The 19,651-nt window shown below is 35.8% G+C and overlaps 1 protein-coding gene across 1 annotated transcript in view; it reads left to right on the forward strand.

Moving 5' to 3' along the window:
* The window catches only part of LOC149574776 (histone-lysine N-methyltransferase, H3 lysine-9 specific SUVH5-like), a 46,983-nt gene extending 27,896 nt beyond the window's left edge, over positions 1 to 19,087 (forward strand). Inside the window, exon 2 of the mRNA XM_089814604.1 lies at positions 18,656 to 19,087. The gene's annotated coding sequence lies outside the window, so the exon portion shown is untranslated. The remainder of the gene's footprint in view (positions 1 to 18,655) is intronic.
* The last annotated feature ends 564 nt before the right edge of the window (positions 19,088 to 19,651 follow it).

Raw genomic sequence — 19,651 nt, forward strand, 5'->3', positions numbered from 1 at the left:
TAGTCAAGATTGAATTTTAAATACTTTGATAGGGAGACAAATTGGACACAGATACAGAAACATTTCGATATTTCACTGTATCTATGATAATCGAATTTAAAATGCTAAATGACCATGTCCACTTATTTGATAAATAAATTGTATAATTTTTTTAAAAAAATGATTATAAAGGACGAATCATCTGCAGTTTAAATCTCCATGCCATTTAAATAAAAAACAAAAAACCTTTTATTTTATTATTAAAATAAAATAATTAAATTCATATTATAAAGCCATATTAAAGCTCCTTATTCCTCCTTACGATATAAATTTATGAATCTCTTCTTTTGATTGATGTTTTTCCAAATATATCTCGTGTCTTTTTATCATGTCTAGCGAAAATATGGAATATCCATTCATTGTGATAATGTGGAGGTATATAGAAATACCTTCAAATACTTGGGCATTGATTTATAGCAATTTTGCACAAATGGAGACTAGAAATTTTGGCTGCATAAGTGGCTCTTTTTGAGGACATATGCTCCTTGTGAGCATAGCGAGATTCCAACTATCTTTGGAGAAGCAGACCAAGCATTGATACATGATGCACGGTGAAAATTGGATGGTCCCCAACCCCACAAAAGTGAACATCACTTCTTTCCTCTATCGAACACCCAATTCTGATCATGTAACACTTTTAACTTTGCTATATTATATACATCATCCTTATGGATAATACTTATAACTTCCACTTCACCAATGCATTCTCTAGTATCCGTCTTATGTTTATCTTTTGAGAAGTCATCAAATGCACTGTACTCCTTGCTGAAAAGAAGATTTTCACAGCCATGTATGTAATCGGCTATAAAACATCTAGATCAAGGTTTTTTGCTTGGATGTTTCCTTACACACAATCTAATCCATGACTATACTCTAGACATTGTTTCTGCTCACATAAAGGTTTTTAGAATAGCTTATCTTCGAGAAATACAACCTTTCTCTCACCGATAGTTTTATCAGCTAGGACACTTTGGAAACTTTTAGAACCATGCTCATATGCTTTCACATCACCTTTACATTAGGGTAAACTTTAAGAAAGCTGCCTCCAAAAAAAGATATAAAATATTGGCTAATCTTTCATTATTTTGAAAAAAGAAAAATTATTTCTATTGGCGAATCTCTCAATTCTTTTTCTAAATATGATTAATATTGACGATTATTTTTTAATCATAATTTTTTGTATAAAATATTAACAAATCTCAATAATAATAGGAAGTTCATTAATCACCATGGAATATTACAAATCAAAATTGAACATTTTTTTACCTCGTGGAATATCTTGAGGATCATTACATATACTTTAAATCAATAGTGAAAACTAAATATTGGTGATATATCCCTAAAGTAACTAATAATTATGATAATTACTAGTCAGTTCAATTTAATTTCTCCAATAATATATTATATTTAGGTGACTCAAATCTAATCATGTAACGAATATGGTGGTGAATATTTGAGTTTAAATATTTCGATAAAATAAATTATTGAGCGATTTTAAATGTTCTAGAACTAAATTTTATAAAACTATGGTGATTTAGGTTGTATCAAATCTTAAATTATTAGTCAAATTACTAGCCAAAAAATTCTAAAATTAGCCAATTTGCAAATATTAGCCACTAAAAAATACCTTGCTTTACATGTTTTATACAACTGCTACTTGTAGGATGAATTGAAAGAAGGCTCATCTTCTGAATGCATATCACAAATTTCATCAACTTCATTAGGCTTGCTATCTTCATCATGGTCCTGATGGATTTGATTACATATAAAATCTTCCTCCAATAATGGATTAGAGAAGATAGAAAACTCGGGCACATCTCCATCTATTTTCTTATCCAACAAGGGATTTAGAAACATAGAGAATTCATGCATATCCTCACGAGACCTTTCATTTGGATCATCAAGTGTGTCATCAAAAAGACTAATGTCTTCATCAACATTATCTTCTAAAATTTCCTGTTGTTCATATACCATATGATGTTCTACTTTATCCTCACTATTGTGAATTACTAGCTTCTTCATCCAAAACCTCTTGAGAATGCATCGATCCATCAACTTGCTCAACATGATGATTTGAGAAAAAATTCGGACCATTTCTTTCAATATGTTTATGATATTTCCGGATCTCACTTGACTCATATGTTACTTTAGTCTCGCATTCATTTTCCTCTGCAACCAGTTCCTTATCCCTAAGTTTGAGAAAATTAAGAAATTGATGATCATATAAGAGACCTAATTCCCGTATCCTGTTGAGAAGATTAGATGATGGAGGTCTTTATTCTAAAGGTAATTCTTGATAGGCATTAAACATCCTCATTAAGAATTGTATTGCAGATTCTTCTTCTTTCTTTTCTAAGTTCAAAAATGCATCCAAAGGAGATATATAACTTAAACTTTCATTCAATATTTGAAAGAGAAGCTTCAAATCAGGAAGCTTCAATTTAGGGTCATTTGGTGAGATTCCCAACTGACAAAATTTTCTTATTAGTTCCTTGCGTAGAGGCATGATGTCTAAAGGTACCTCCCAAAAAATAGTCACCATCATTATAAACAAGCGTGCCGATGTCTCGCCTTTATACCTTTCCAAATTGAAAAATTCATGTAAAGGGTGTATATATGCTTCCTCCATGGTATAACATAGATCCTCATCCTGATCATAGAACATATTCTCCATGTTTGGTAATCAAATCATTTCCTTCCGAGTCTTCTTCCTCTGCAAAGTTACCAACTGAATACTTTATTGAATAGAGCCACCACCTCTTTCGAGGAATATATTCATTCTGTTGATCGTTCGGGTCCTTTCTTCGAGCAGAATACATTTCCAAACAAATTGATACAACTATTCTTTGATTCTAATCTATGAAATCTGAAACTTAGGGTAACTTTACAATGCTATATTGTGAGCAACTCTCCCTAGTAGAGTTGCCAATCTGTTGGTTCCCAAAACCGCAGATTGGAAATCCAAGAACTTGCCACTTCTCCAGTAGGATTCCACAATCAATTTTGGCGAGCGAATGAGAATCAACTCGATTCCCCTACACTTCAGGCTCCGCTACACCTAGGTGGGTAGACCTTCTCCTTGAACTTGATCACTTGGTTCAGAGCTTTTCTAAAGCAAATTTTAAGTTTTGGAGAATTATTTTGTTGGCAAAGTCCTTGGAACTCAATTAAAATAAAACTGATTGCTGAATGTTTAAATTGAATGAATTGTATAATATTTGTAAATAATGGATTTGATGTTTGTAAGAAGGAAGATGTAGATTTTCCAACTCAAATAATAAAAAGACCAATGCTCTGCTTATCCGGGCAATAGAGTCAACTTCAGTGAAGATTTTCACATACAACTTTATAATGTTTTACGCACTTATACTGTCAACAATTAAATAATCAAGATGCAACAGATCAAATATGTATGCAATCTTAAATTAGTCTAGATTGAATTTTAACTCCTCTGATAGAGAGACAAGCTGGACACAGATACAAAAACAATTCGATATTTCACTATATCTATGATGATCGAATTTAAAATGCTAAATGACAATGTCCACTTGTATTATATATAAATTGTATACAAATTTTTTAAAAATGATTATAAAGGACGAATCATCTGTAGTTTAAATCTCCATGCCATTTAAATAAAAAACAAAAAGCCTTTTGTTTTATTATTAAAATAAAATAATTGAATTCATATTGTAAAGCCATATTAAAGCTCCTTATTCCTCGTTACAATATAAATTTATGAATCTCTTCTTTTGATTGATGTTTTTTTGAATATATCTCTTGTGTTCTTTTATCATGGCTAGCAAAAATATGCTATATCCATTCATTATGATAATGTAGAGGTATATAGAAATACCTTCAAATACTTGGCATTGATTTATAGCAATTTTGCACAAATGGAGACTAGAATTTTTTGGCTACATCACCACCTCAATCAGGATAGAAGAGAAGGAGAAAGCCAAAATGGAGAACCAAACAAAAGTTGACCTTGCATATGAGCAGTTGCAATAGAGAGAATACCACATACTACTACTCATCCTCCGAAAAGAACAAATCTCCACGTCCATAGGAGATGCCACCACCTCAATAAGGATTAAGAGAGCACAAAAGGAACACCAGGCACCAAACCCCTACCATAGCTTGCAAAAAGACACCTTACTGTAATAGGGGCAAACTTCACCTCTATAGAAGCCTTATTGAGAAGAAAACTAGCAAAACATCTAGAAGCTCAAAGAAATTTAAAAAAATAGAGAACACTGGGCTTCATGCTGGGCAAATGAAATCCCAACAAAGGAACTCCCTTACTAAAAACAAATCTCAACCACAGTTGGCCTACAGAATGTTATCAAAAACAAACAAAAAATTTCGAGGTCAAAACACTAGGGTTTCGAGAAAAATAACAGTTGGCGGCTAGGGAGGTCGGATTTGCAGAAAAAAATGGCGGATTTGGATAAATGAACACCCGAAATGCTAGCAAAGATAGGCGAAAGGGCTGGATAGACAAAAACGACCCTTCAACAATGATTATAGCAGACGAAATACCAGTTTTTTCAAGCATTTTTCGGCTCCAAAAAAACGATTTGCAGAAAACGTGAGACGTTTTTGTTTGCAGAAAACGTGAGACATTTTTGTTTGCAAAAAACAAATGCGAGCAGCAGAAATGTGAATCACGCGTTACAAATTGAAACGAAGCTCACGATTTTCAGACTGAGCCGCGGTAGGGTTTGTAAAAAAAATGCCAAGAATCTGCTCGCGATTTGCACGTGAAAAAACTCCAAAATCTCCCCGCAATTCTCAGAAGGAAAAACCTAGCCGAAACTGAGATTTTTCACAGATGAATTTTTAAAACAAAAAACCCTAGACGGGCTATTTGAGAAAAACCTCAAAAATTAGTTCGAAAAATTTTCGCAAATAATTTCGAATGAAATTATAAATTTTTCAAAGAAATTCTTAATTTTTCAAAGAAATTCAAGTATTGGCTCTGATACCATGTTACAAGATTCAAGAAGAGTTGGCGGATTAACGGATTTCTGGATGATTGATTGATTAACAGAAGAACAAATTTGTTCCTTATAAAGAATTACAAGGATGTTGTTTCTAAAAGAAACAACGTAGACTGAAGACGGAATTAGAAACAAAACTAGAGACAGGATAGGAAACATTCCTATCTAGACTGAAGAAAAAAGAGACGGGATAGGAAACATTCCTATCTAGACTGAAAGACGGACTATAGACAAGTAGTTGACTATTATAGAAAGTATAAGATATTATCTTAATACCCTCCCTTAATGGTCAACGTACGAATGTCGGAACATTCTGGGATAATTGAGACCCTCCCTGGATCTACAAAATTTTGAAACCAAGAAGCTTTGCCAGAAGAGTGCTATGACTCAAAATAGGTTGCAATTACAAAACTTCGTTTTTGTGGGAAAAACGGTAAAACCCAGAATCTCACGCAACCTTGCGTATTACAGACAACTTGAAATGATTTTTGAGGAGAAAATCAACAAACCCAGAATCTCAGAAACAAATTCAAAAGGCGAAAAATGTAGCTTCGCCTTGATCAGGAAGCTCGACAACTTGTGTTGTTGTTTCATGCAGCTCCTTCAGATATTCCCAGATTTCTGCAGCTGACTTGCCGGAAGGAATCTGTGGTAGTTGATCATCGATAACAGAGAGCTTGAGAAGCATAATAGCCTCTCGATTGCGATCATCAAACTTGTCCTGTTCTGCTTGGTCGGAGGTCGGATGAGTCTTTTTGCCTAGAACAAGCTCATCCAGGCGACATTACTCGAAGACAGTCAGCATGCGCTGCTTCCAAGTGTTATAATTACGGCCATTGAATCGTTGACTACCCTCCAACATTAGATTAGTCAAAGATGCCATTTCGAAGAATTCAGGTACAAACTTCAAGAGTGAAATTCAACAGGCACGGATTTCAAGGCAAAAATACGAAAGACCCAGAATAATGAGAGAATGACTCAGAAGAGAGCTCGAAAAACCCAGAAGGAATCTGCTATCGTTTTGTGGATCCGCTAGCTCGAAAATCGAGGCACCCAAAAAAACGGACGACAACCCAGTTGAGCTCTCGAAAAACCCATCAAGAATTTGCAAACAAAATATTTTTTCGACCCCAAAAAATTAGGGTTTCGAACAAAATATCAGGCGGTGGCTATGGAGGTCAATAGTTGTAGAAAAAATGGCAGATTGCTTAAAAAACGTTGCAGAACCAGACCAAGAACTAGTCGGATTTAGGGCTACAGCTGTTGGGTGGAGGTCACAGCAAGATTGAGGCGGAAATAGGAAGCTTTGGCAGAGGATTGCGGCTCCAAACGTGAAGGAGAATTGCCGACGCAAATTTGATGAAAATCGTAGGTTGTAGACTTGATTTCCTTTGCAAATCATGTGGAAAACGCAAGTAAAACACAGTATTCAGCAGAGTAATCACCGGTTTTTAGCAGTGAAAAAATACAGCTTTAGACACCCAAACGAAATCGCATTTTTCAGATGGGCAGAAAAAACGTTTTTTCATATGGGTTGAAAAAACGACCTCCAAAAAATTTCCAGAATTTTGATTTTTCAGTCTCTTGAAACCCTAGTCAAGAACAGGCAGCAATCAACTTCAAAAAAAAAGAGATAGTTTCGAAAATTTTAGAGCAAATAATTTCCAAAGAAATTATAAATTTCTCGAAAAAAATTGAAGTATTGGCTCTGATACCATGTTACAAGATTCAAGAAGAATTGGCAGATTAACGGATTTCTGGATGATTAATTGATTAACAGAAGAACAAATGTGTTCCTTATAAAGAATTACAAGGACGTTGTTTCTAAAAGAAACAACGTAGACTGAAGATGGAATTAGAAACAAAACTAGAGACAGGATAGGAAACATTCCTATCTGGACTGAAGAAAAAAGAGACAGGATAGGAAACATTCCTATCTAGACTGAAAGACGGACTATAGACAAGTAGTTGACTATTATAGAAAGTATAAGATATTATCTTAATAAATGAAACCCTAACAAAGGAACTCCCTTACTAAAAACAAACCACAACCACACTTGGCCCTTGAAAGCTAATATCAACAGCCTAAAAATCCAGGAGAAGCCGTGACCACCAAACAGAGAGCAGAGAAGCCACGCAGAGCAAAAACCCACTGAATAAGAAAGGTCAAACGCATAGGCCAAAAGGAAAAGTAGAAGAACCATTGCAGAGTTTAGACCCATACCTGCTTGAAGAGGAGGAGAAAGCACCCAACATCTGCATCAAGAAGCAAAGGAAGAGGGCACAAAACCAACAAAAAAAAGAAACTGCAAGCCCAACGAAAACCAGAAGCTAGAGCCACACCAAGAAAAAGGCTTCTGATGAGAGCCCAAACCATGACCCACGCCCATAACTCAATAGTCAACACTGCAGAGACGCAACAGAGCACACATGATGAATAGGGGAGCTGAAACAACCACTCTCTCCAATTACAGAAAAAGAGCCAAGCCTGCTCAAAGCTGTCTGCAACAATATAGGAAGAAAACACCTCAAAGGCAACAAATCCCACCACGAAAAAGCTATGTTGGAAGCCTATAGCTCATACAAGAAGGGCACAAGCCAAACAAACAAAAAACTCAGAGGAAACGATTCCCACCCCACACTAAAAGGGCAACCAAACTGGTCAAGGGACAACAAAAACAACTAGACCAAAAATCGAGCCAATGGAACATCTACCAAAGCTAAAAAAAAACACCCCATAGAGCCCTGCAAGAAAGGGCCACTGCAATGCATTGAAGGAACATAATGGGGGTATCGAAAGAACACCCACCAACGTAGAAGCCACCTCTGCCAGCACCAGAAGCCCTAGGATTTCAAACTTTGCTTGCAGCCTCTGCTCCCACCCATATCTCTACTAGAGGGGTATAATTATTTTTCCCACTATATATAGTTTTTAACTATTGTGTCAAAAATAAGAAAAACATTCAAAAGTATGCCTATACAGGGTGCCAAATGGATATTATATATTTTCTTAGTTACCTGATTCATGCCCTAGAGGCTAGATCCTGATTCGGATCCAGGTCGGTGACTAGATTCGTTCGGATTTGTCCGAATTTTTTTTCTTTTGATTTTTTTGATTGTTTTCTTATAATCATTATGGATTTGATTCATAGATTCACACTAGAATCATAGATTCATACTTTGAAATGATTTAGTTTTAGAATTATGTTTATTTCTCTCATTTTTTAGACTCTCTCTCTCTCTCTCTCTCTCTCTCTATATATATATATATATATATATAATTAAAATTATCCCCAAATTTTGAAACCTTCTACAGTATCATAAAATGAGTTGAATCAAAGGAATCTACTATCAATTTGAATCAATAAACCCTGCACGTACAAAAGCCCTAAATTGTGCTTCAAAACCCTCAAAAACTAGGGCTGCTTCAATCTACACTTCCCCAACGCTTTCTCTAGCAATTGATGGATGGAACACCTTCTCTCTGACATGTATGGATGAAATCCAACATAAAAGTAGCCCCTCCTTAAGGCCAAACTCCTGCTGCAGCAAACCAAGAAATTTCAATGCAAAATGCTTCAAATCAGGATGGTGATCACCAAGAAACTCGTCTCCTTCCTTCAAAATTGCATGTTATAGGGTTAGTACAGTATAATACAGATGTAGTTAGTGTTATTCCATGAGAATCAGGCATGCATTCATGGAATGACCATTCTTTTAAGGTTTTTGTCAAGACTTGCTTTAGAAAAATCTGAAAATGTTGTTGCAATCAGCACCAATGAATGCAAAAACTACTGCGAATCCCTTAAACCAAGTATGAAATGAAGTGTATAAACATGTATCAATGCCCTTGAATCATCCAAGATTCAATGGATTTCAAACAACACCAAAAACAAAGAGCAAATTCATAAAAATGAAGGCTTTTCTTTCAAATTTGTGAACAATCCGTACAAATATTGTTCCTTGTTCATACAAGTGACTCCTCCACAATATATAAAATTTCTTATAACCTTCCTAACAACCCTTGGTCGTTTTAGGAGTGATTAAGTGCCTAAAACATTATGAAAACTCTTTTCCCTCCAAAATCCAACTAACCATTGTAATTCAAACATTTGAATTAACAACATTACAAATTTGATATTATAAGAACATTTTGAATGTTCCAACCTTGCCAAAAGGCTTAAATAGTCTTATAAGAACATTTTGAATGTTCTAACCTTGCCAAAAGGCTTAAATAGTCTTATTAAGCATGTCTAAAGAAAAACTAACTTATTTTAAATCCTTATTACATCCATATGCTCAATTAATCCCTTTTTTTGATTTCTAGGACTTAGGAATTGCATCTTCTTGCATATTGGATGCCATAATAGGCTTTAGAACTTCATAGTTGGTTCCACCCTGATATGAATGAATCATCTTCATACTTGGAGACTTTTGTTTATCCTTGTGTCCTTTGAATGGCTTAGGTGCTCCTGCACCATACTCCCCACCTTTAAAGAAATTCTTGACCCAAGAATCAATGTGTGCCTTAGATTTGCCAAACTGATGCTGCCTTCCATGGTATTGATGCCTTGGTGGATACATGAAATCTCCCAATGTTATCAACCTCTTCCTCTGACCTGCATACACCTTATGAAAAGAATTAGCATAAAAATCAACATGTTTATGTTTGATGTCCTCCTTTGGACTAATGGAATGTGCCACTGCTGCAACTTCTTGATGAGTCTTTGTCTGAACTTTATGCCACCTTTTCTGCCCTCCAAACACCTGTAACTTCTTCCCCTTATTAGTGTGATGCTGCCCAAGGATAGGACAGTGGATGGTGCCCACTCTTATGTACTCATGACCCTCAAACCTTGATTTTAATACTCCCAAGGTATTCTGATTTCTAGGACAGTCTGGCCTATGATTGTGAATTGCTACCCAACCAGTGTCCCTCTTGTCTTTATACTAATCTTGCAATGGTATCTTATCAAAGAAATACATAGTGATGTGTTCCTGGCTTCTGTAAGTAGATGGTTGTAACTTATATTTCTCCTTTCCCTTATGCACAATGTATGTGTTAGAATATCCATCATGTAAGGTTCTCCAAGAAATTTGCCAAGGCCTTCCTAATATCATATGTCCACAATTCATTAACATAACATCACACCGAACCTGATCTTGATATGGACCAATTGAAAAATTTGCAAGAGCCCTTTGATTAACCTTTACATTCAACTCTTGGTTTACCCAAGTGGCACTATAAGGATTAGGATGTTTTACTAATGCCAAACCAATTTAGAAACCATATCAGCCGAAACTAGATTACTATGTGCCCCTGAATCAATGATGAAAGTACATACCTTACCTTTTACCAAGCATCTAGATTTGAAGATACCTTCTTGTGCTGGTGGTAATGCTGATCCTCCATTTCTCATAAGAAGACATTCCCCTTCCTTAGTTAGTATTATGTTAGATTCTTCTTCTTCTTCCTCCTTTGATAGGTTTACTCTGCTTTCTTTGCCTTTATTTGGATCAATCCATTTAGGACACTTAAATGATTGATGGCCCACTTCATTACAATGAAAACATTTTCCTCTAAAGCCTCCATTTCCTGTTCCACCTAAGCCATTCAAGGGACACAAGGATAAACAAAAGACTCCAAGTATGAAGATGATTCATTCATATCAGGGTGGAATCAACTATGAAGTTCTAAAGCCTATTATGGCATCAAATATGCAAGATGTAATTCCTAGGTCCTAGAAATTAAAAAAAAAAGGATTAATTGAGCATATCGATGTAATAAGGATTTAAAATAAGTTAGTTTTCTTTAGACATGCCTAATAAGACTATTTAAGCCTTTTGGCAAGGTTGGAACATTCAAAATGTTCTTATAATATCAAATTTGTAATGTTGTTAATTCAAATTTTTAAATTTCAACAGTATGTTGGATTTTGAAGGGAAAAGAGTTTTCATTATGTTTTAGGCACTTAATCACTCCTAAAATGACCAAGGGTGGTTAGGAAGGTTATAAGGAACTTTATATATTGTGGAGGAGTCACTTGTATGGACAAGGAACAATATTTGTATGGATTGTTCACAAATTTGAAAGAAAAATCTTCATTTTTATGAATTTGCTCTTTGTTTTTGGTGCTATTTGAAATCCATTGAATCTTGGATGATTCAAGGGCATTGATACATGTTTATACACTTCATTTCATACTTGGTTTAAGGGATTCACAGTAGTTTTTGCATTCATTGGTGCTGATTGCAACAACATTTTCAGATTTTTCTAAAGAAAGTCTTGACAAAAACCTTAAAAGAATGGTCATTCCATGAATGCATGCCTGATTCTCATAGAACAACATAAACTACATCTGTATTATACCGTACTAACCCTATAACATGCAATTTTGAAGGAAGAAGATGAGTTTCTTGGTGATCACCATGCTGATTTGAAGCATTTTGCATTGAAATTTCTTGGTTTGCTGCAGCAGTAGGAGTTTGGCCTTAAGGAGGGGCTACTTTTATGTTGGGTTTCATCCATACATGTCAGAGAGAAGGTGTTCCATCCATCAATTGCTGGAGAAAGCGTTGGAGAAGTGTAGATTGAAGAAGCCCTAGTTTTTGAGGGTTTTGAAGCACAATTTGGGGCTTTTGCACTTGCAGGGTTTATTGAGTCAAATTGATAGTAGATTCCTTTGATTCAACTCATTTTATGATACTGTAGAAGGTTTCAAACTTTGGGGATAATTTTATCTTATACTTCCTTTGTAAAGTGACCTCTCTTTGTGTGTTTAAAGATAGGGCCATTGTGTAGAACGACCATATTGGTCCAAACCAACCACCCTTAAGTTTTATATATGTTATGTATCTCTGAAAAGGGTATCCAAATTTGGTTTTTATTTTCCAAGTCCTTTTGAAAGTGTTGGAGTTAAGGGCTAAAAGCCGTTGTTGCTGTAATGGTTTAAGATTTAAGGCCTAGAAAGGTTAGTTTTGGGTTTGGAGTGTTGGGTATTGTTGAGGGCCCTAAAACCTGTTGAATCATGTTGCATTTGATGTTTTAAGACCATTTCCATCACCTTGGAACAAGGTTAGGTCTCGGTTAAACATTCTTGGTGTTGGAGGCTTTGTAGGTCATTCCATCCCTTTGAAAATACATTGAAACTTGCATATTCTTGGCCCCTGCTGTTTGGACCATTTTACCCACCACCATCCATTGCATCAAGTGATGAGGCAAGTATCAAAAGGGAAGGGGTCAGATTCTTTAAAGAACTTCTTGATCCATTAGAGAAAATGGATATAAACAGTCATCAACTTAACTCTTTCTTAGAGGTGGTTCCAAGAATTATATCAGACTAAGATAATGATGCTCTAATGAAACCCTTCACTTTGGAGGAAAATTTGGAAAATAGTTGGTTTTATAGCTCTCTTCTTCTAGAAATGTTGGGATGTTTTGGGTTGGGATTTACTTATGGACCTTGAATCCTCATGATGCAAGGGTTATATGTGTGGGAATTTTAATACTACTAATATTGTCATCATTCCCAAGATTGGTGATGCCCAAACTTTTGCTGATTTTAGACCAATTTCATTATGTAACACTATATATAAAATTTTCACAAAAGCAATTTATTCTAGATTGCAAGTCTTGTTGCCCAATATCATTTCTCCAGAACAGGGTGGTTTTGTGCTAAGCAAGGAGACATCGGAAGGGGCAATTGTTGCTCATAAAACTCTTCACCATATTAAAGAAAACCAAATCCCTGCCTTTGTTATTAAACTTGACATGATGAAGGCGTATGATATAGTTAATTGGTCCTTTCTTATCAAAGTTTTGGAGAAATTTGGATTCAGTAAAGCCTGGTGCAAATGGATCAAAGCTACTTTTTCGGTTCTTATTAATGGCTCCCTGGAGGGATTCTTCAAATCTTCTCAAGGTATTAGACAAGGCGATCCTCTTTCACCAGGCTTATTTATTCTGATGGCAAAAGCTTTTAGTAGGGCCATAATTCAATCTCAATGGTTGGAGCTTTGGAAAGGCATCCAGTTTGGAGGAAACGATCTAGTAGTCACACATTCTCTCTTTGCAGACGACACTTTATTATTTCGTTTTGCAAACATTAATGAAGCCAAGCACATTAAATATTTATTGGACCAATATTCACTGTTTTCAGGTCAGACGATCAACATGGTTAAATCTAGAATCTTCTTTTTCAATTCAACTCCACCTATTATACAAAGGATTAAAAAGATTCTTTAGTTTGAGGAGGATAAGTTACCATCTACATACTTGGGTGTTCCTTTTTTCATGGGCAATAATAATGCTTCTTACTGGAAAAATATAGTTGATAGAATTAAAGCCAAAACTATGGCTTGGAAGGTAAGATGGCTTTCTCTATTTGGCAAAATTCTTTTAGTCAAGTCTGTCTTATCAGCTATCCCAAATTATATTACTTCTCTATATTATCAACACCTAGGCATATTATCAAGTAGATTGAAGGTATCATTCAGGATTTTTTATGGATAGAAAATAAAACAGGTAATAGCAAAATCCCTCTCATCTCATGAAAGGAAATGTCTTTAGAAAAATATCAAGGTGGGATTAATCTTCCCAATCTGGCTTTAAGAAATATTGCTTTTGGAGGAAAATTAGTTTGGTCTTTGTATGAGAAAGCTGAGGCTAAATGGTGTAGGATTTTCCAGAGAAAATATTTAGATTCTCCCGACTCCTCCACAATTTTTACTATGGAGCACTTTCCTAAAGGGTCAACTGTTTGGAACTTCTTGGTGGAATCCCGAGATTTAGTTGCTAGATATTTGACTTGGAAAATTAATAATGGTTCCAAGGCACTTTTTTGGCAGGATTCATGGAATGGCCTCCCTCCACTATGCAACTCTCCATCTTTTGATAATTGGATTACAATTTTCTGTGTTGAATGGGGTCCCTATGTTGTTGATTATTTCTAGTTTGTTGATCCATTGTTAGGAAGAGTTACTTGGAAAAACCCAAATAAGTTACCAATTCTTGATCAGATCAAAAAAGAATTTGTTAATATTTATAAATCAAGGATTGTTTTAGTATATAATCTTCCAGATACATTGATCTAGGCCCCACACCAAGAGGGTAGGTACTCAGTTAAATTGGGTTACCTAGTTGCCAAGAACATAGAAATTGGTTATAAATCATTTCGGGCTTTCAAATTTTGTTGGAATTCGGTAGTCTTACCAAAGGCAAGAAACTTTGCTTGGTTAGCTTTGAAAAAGAGAATCTTGACAAGAGACAAGTTATCAAAATTGAGCATTGTTCACAATATGCAATGTGTGATATATGTGGAGGAAGTGGAGAATGTTGATCACCTCTTTGTTCAATGTAAATTGGCACATCAATGCTGGATCTTCATTCTTCAAAATTTAAATTATAGCATGCCCCTTCCTAACACGTTATGGGATATGTTTCATGACTGGCCAACCCCGATTAACCACTCTTTTTACTCTTGTATTTGGAAGTGTATCCCAACAATAGTTATCTATGCTATTTGGTGGGAAAGGAATAAAAGGATTTTTCGAAATCAACCCTCCACATTTGAATCTATGCTAGCAGCATTAGAAGTTACAGTTGGGGAAGTTGTACTAGCCTATGTCAGAAGAACTTTTGAACATCTTATTGTCTCAGGTTGGGATATTGCTTTGGCTAATAGATGGGCTTCTTTACCCTCACCATCTTACCAACTAATTACTTCAGGAGGTCCTTATGAGAAACTTAACAGAAAGATGGTTAAATGGATTTCCCCTACTAGGGGAATTTGTAAGTTAAACTTTGATGGCTGCTCGAGAGGTAATCCTGGTGAATCGGGCGCTGGAGTGTGTATAAGAGATCATAATGGACAGGGTTCGGGTATGTTGGCTCAAAAATGACCAATTGGTACAAATAATAAAGCTAAAGCCATGACACTCTTACTTGGTTTAGAACTGGCATTTCAACTAAGCATAGCTAATATTCACATTGAGGGGAATTCTTCAGTGGTTATTAATTCATGTGTCAAAAAAGAATCACAGAATTGGAAATTTGGTTATATTCTGGAAAAAGTTTGGGAAATGATTGATAAATTTAAAGTGGTGTCCTTCTCTCATACACTCAGGGAGGGAAACCGGGTTGTAGATAATTTATCTAATATTGGTTGCGACTTGAAGGCTACTGAGGTAATTACAGATTTTATACCTACCAATTTTCCCTCTTTATTTATCTTAATCCAGAAAGAGCAAATTTTTTAATGCCAGATTGATCCATTTATCATTTCTGCCGAGTTAGAAGTTTTTTGGAGAATCTCGGGTTTACCATTTGCTGAGTGGTTGTAGTGATTACCAACTGTTGTGGTACAGAGCAGGCTGATTGTCTCCATGAGGTGTTGACCGAACATGATCAGATTCATTGATTTCCGCATTACTCGATTCAAAGCTGATTGATTTAACTCCATGTAGAGTTGACCGAGTGCGGCCAGGTCCATTGATTTCTGCATGACTCAGTATAAAGCTGGCCGAACTACCTCTTACAAATTTTATCGAGTTTGGTCAGGTTTGGTCGGGTTGATCGAATAATGACCCCATGCAGTATTGACCGAACATGGTCGGGTTCATTTATTACTGAATTACTGGGTTGAAAAGCGGATTGAACGACCCCATGCAGAGTTGACCGAGTGTGGTTGGGTTCATTGACTACCGAGTGGCTCGGTTCAAAGCTGACCAAATTACCTTTTGCAGAGTTTACTGAGTTTGCTCGGGTTTCTTTGACCACTGAGTATTATGTAGTGTTTCCAGAGTGAGAAGAAGTATAGTGGTTGCCGAGTCAGTCTGTTAATGAAGGTTGTATTGCTCGGGTTCTTGTTATAACCAGATTTGGAGATTTACGAATTGAAAGTTGAGAGGTATGGTACATTACATGGATGAATTTGGAAGATTTAGATCACCTCATGGCATTCGAAAGGTCCTTCCTTGAGCTGGCTTTTGTGTAAGGCGGAAAAAGGTGGCTTTAGTTTTCATTAATTACTATCATCATGAATCTTGTTAAATACGCAGCTCTGCCTAGAGTTTTCTTGGTGCATTTTGTAATTGTATGTATTTGAGGGTCATGGCAATTCAGGACAGTATGCGCAGCTACTATAGAGTGTTCATCTCAGGTAGAGAACGTGAACTCCCATGGTTTGGTAGTGTGCCTGCAAATGAGTTAAAGGAAATTTTGAATATCAATTGTGATGTTTGCATGCTTTGTTTCAGAGAAATTTTGGGTTCTGCAACTTTATGTTCAATGCAGCCGTATGTCTTTCTCCCATCACATGTTTTATTTCATTTCTTTACGTATGTTACTGACCTCCTCCAAGATTTGAGTTTGGTGGGAGTGTATTGTAGATAGGCTTGCTTTTGGTATGCTGCTTGGAATGGAAGGTATTAGAAGTGCTCTTCGTGAGTATGTATTAACAATGGGAGTGTTACCCTATGCAGGGGTAAGTGGTTTTTTGCATTATAAGAGTAGTTCAGAATTCCGAAATTTTGTGGTCTCCTTTTCCAAAGCTTTGGGAGCGGGTAATTTAGGAGAAGTGGAGCATCTAATCTGGTGCTATAGAGGTAATTTATCGCCTCAGGCATGTGAACAACTAAGAGTTAAGGCTAGTGCAGTTGATGAACTTATTATGCATGATCATGATGTATTGGCGCAATCTGGAATGGTGGGGTCTTCAGTTCGACAACCTATCAACATCATGCAGATTGATAACCCCTTGAGTAGGATGGACATTTCAGTAGACCAGGAACCTTCTCAGATGGAGTGGGAACTGTACTGACAGTTTACATTTTTGTTCAGCTGGATTTTTGGAGTGCATTGTATTGGATTTAATATGATGCTAGTATAGTGGAGATGGTTCTGTAATAACCTTTTGCATGCCATTTCGAGGCTATGGCTGTTGGGCATTAAATTTATCATCTTCACAATTCTGTTCATCGTGTCAATCAATATTATTCATAAATGTAATTTTTTAGCGAAGATTATTAGTTTTGTTAAAATTTACAGCAATATGTCAGTCAACTTTTGTAATCTGGGTAAAGATTGAAGGGTTTCTTGCTGAGTTCTTCCCTTCATGAGTCCTTGAACCTGCTTTATTAATATAAATATATTTATGGTGGCTTGCCACCTTTCACGAAAAAAAAAAAAAAAAAAATACACGAATCCTCCACGAATCATAATTGGGAAAAAAAATCACGAATCCATGGATCCGATTCACGTGCCTGAATCGGATTCGTTTCACGAATCGGTAACTAAGAAATATCTTATACTGTTCGGAACATAATGAGTGTGTCTCCGAGGAGACATATCAGGACATTCAGACCTATGGAACACTAAAAAGATTAATAGCCTTCATGAGTTGATATTAAATATCATCCTGGATGGCATATAGATATCACCCAATGACATCATAACATTCAATGGAACAAAAGTTTGTCATATTAAGCTGTTTCTTCATCATTGAATCAGAGCTTGCTCACAACTGGATTATCTTTAGCAATTGAAATCTCAGAAACTACAGCATCAAAATGAACTGCAAATCCATCCCAAATATCCTTACTTTACATCCAGTTGGGTCATCCCATCTCTGAAGTGATAGACAAATCCTGTGAAATGGTGTCTTAAATCTTGTTGCACATTCAGTTTTATTCATTGCAGGATACCACTCGCATATGTATTCATAAGCATCTGAGAATTAGTAGATATTTATAAACACAATTTGTTGAAGGGACCGCAAAATGATTGCTTTGTGTAGCAGGCTAGTGAGAAGTTGAAAAGTAGAATAGATGCTTTTGGCTTAAACGAAGGAATCAAGCTACGTTTTAATTGTAAGAGTAGTAAATGTTTTGCAGGCTAGAACTTGAGCCATAGCTTGCTTAAATCCTATTCCATGTTTGAATGTTGCTCAAATCACCTCAGAACTAAATTCCATTTGATCTACTTAAGCTGGAGTCATGTAGAATGACCAACAACGTGAGATGGGTGAGAAGCAATTCATATTACTTTAATCCTGAGGTAGTGCCGATTTGATTTTCCTATGCCTATTAGATTTCCTCTTGTTAACATTTGCAAGAAGATGCTGATAATAAATATTTATGTATGCATGAACCAGAGTATTCAGTTTCAGACTTGCATGTACTGGGCAAACTGATATTTTGATTTGGTTCCAGCAAATATTTAAATGACATATATAAGAATGGTTTTTAACGTGTTTTCTCAAATTTCTAGTTTATTTGTTTATTTTGATGTTGTTATTAGACTGGGCAAGACTCTTTGTCGACTCTCAATACTCTGTTACTATGTTAGAGACAACACAATTCTATGGATCTTTGTAGGACCCGTTCCATGCCTATAACAGTTTTTCCAGAAAGTGTCTTAAAAAGATAACCTTATGTATATAATAAATGTATGCACAATGCATGTATAGCACAATGTCTTTGCCAAAGTTGTTCATATTTTCTATTTTGATTTCCCCCATTATCATATAGAGTTTAGAATCAAATGATTATACATTTCTTCTGTACTTTATATTATTTTATACACTAATTTTTTCGTTGTCTTTTTGATTGGACAGGGTGCCAACTATTTTGGAGCGAATTGAAATAGACAACCTTACTCATCAATGACCTCAAAATAATTTTGAATGACTAACAGGGTCGGTACAATTGAAAATGTCATATATTGAGTCAGCAATATGTATATTTGTGGATGCTTTACAGGTCTAATCAAGAAAAAGAAAAAAGACACGATAATTTTGCAGATAGGTACAGGTATAATCAAGAAATTGTAAGATAAGCCGCCTCCAATAACATGAAGGTAATTTGATATATATGCGCTAGAACGATGGATGTGTCCTATTGCATGGCATCTTGTTGGTTTGCAAGTTTAAATCTTAAGTATTCACAAATGATAGCATACAACTGTTCTGCATTTTACGCCGACGGCGTTTCCTCATATGGAATGGACGGTCTGATATTTGAAATCAATGAATTAGAGTGTTTAATAAGGCGTGAACGACCATCAAATACACATACTGGCCATTTATTTGTTGTTTTGAGCACATCAGCGGTTGGAAGTTGAAGGAAGCCGATGATCAATTATTGAAAGACTGTTAAGTCTGTTGATTATTTTTCATTTTTTTTAGCAGACTACATTTTCCATGCAAATTTTGACGTCTCTATTATACCGCTACGGTTCCGCAAGAGAATCCAAATGCAACAGGTAAACCATCCGCATCAAAGTATAAAATAAACATTTTTATCATTCCTCGTGAACTCTGAACAATTCTTAGAATCCAAGGAACACTGTTTTTGCTCCCCCCGTCTTTGGAAGGAAACCCTGACAAACTGCAGCTCCCAGAGGAGGGTGTGTTGCAGGCGTGTTCTACTATCTAACAACTCAATTGTTTTCCCTTGATTTAAATCATGAAAATTATTCTAGAGTTCATAATCATCCAATCCAAAAGCCTGAGCAATAAATATAAGGAAATGCAGCATTTTAAACGGATTTTCTAACTTATACATCCATCACCTTAAAACAGTAGTGTCTGTCAGGGACTAACAAAGGGAAG

This window comes from Cupressus sempervirens, chromosome 2 (genome assembly GCF_028749045.1).
Source record: "Cupressus sempervirens isolate cs-2001-9-10 chromosome 2, ASM2874904v1, whole genome shotgun sequence".
Taxonomy (NCBI): Eukaryota; Viridiplantae; Streptophyta; class Pinopsida; order Cupressales; family Cupressaceae; genus Cupressus; species Cupressus sempervirens.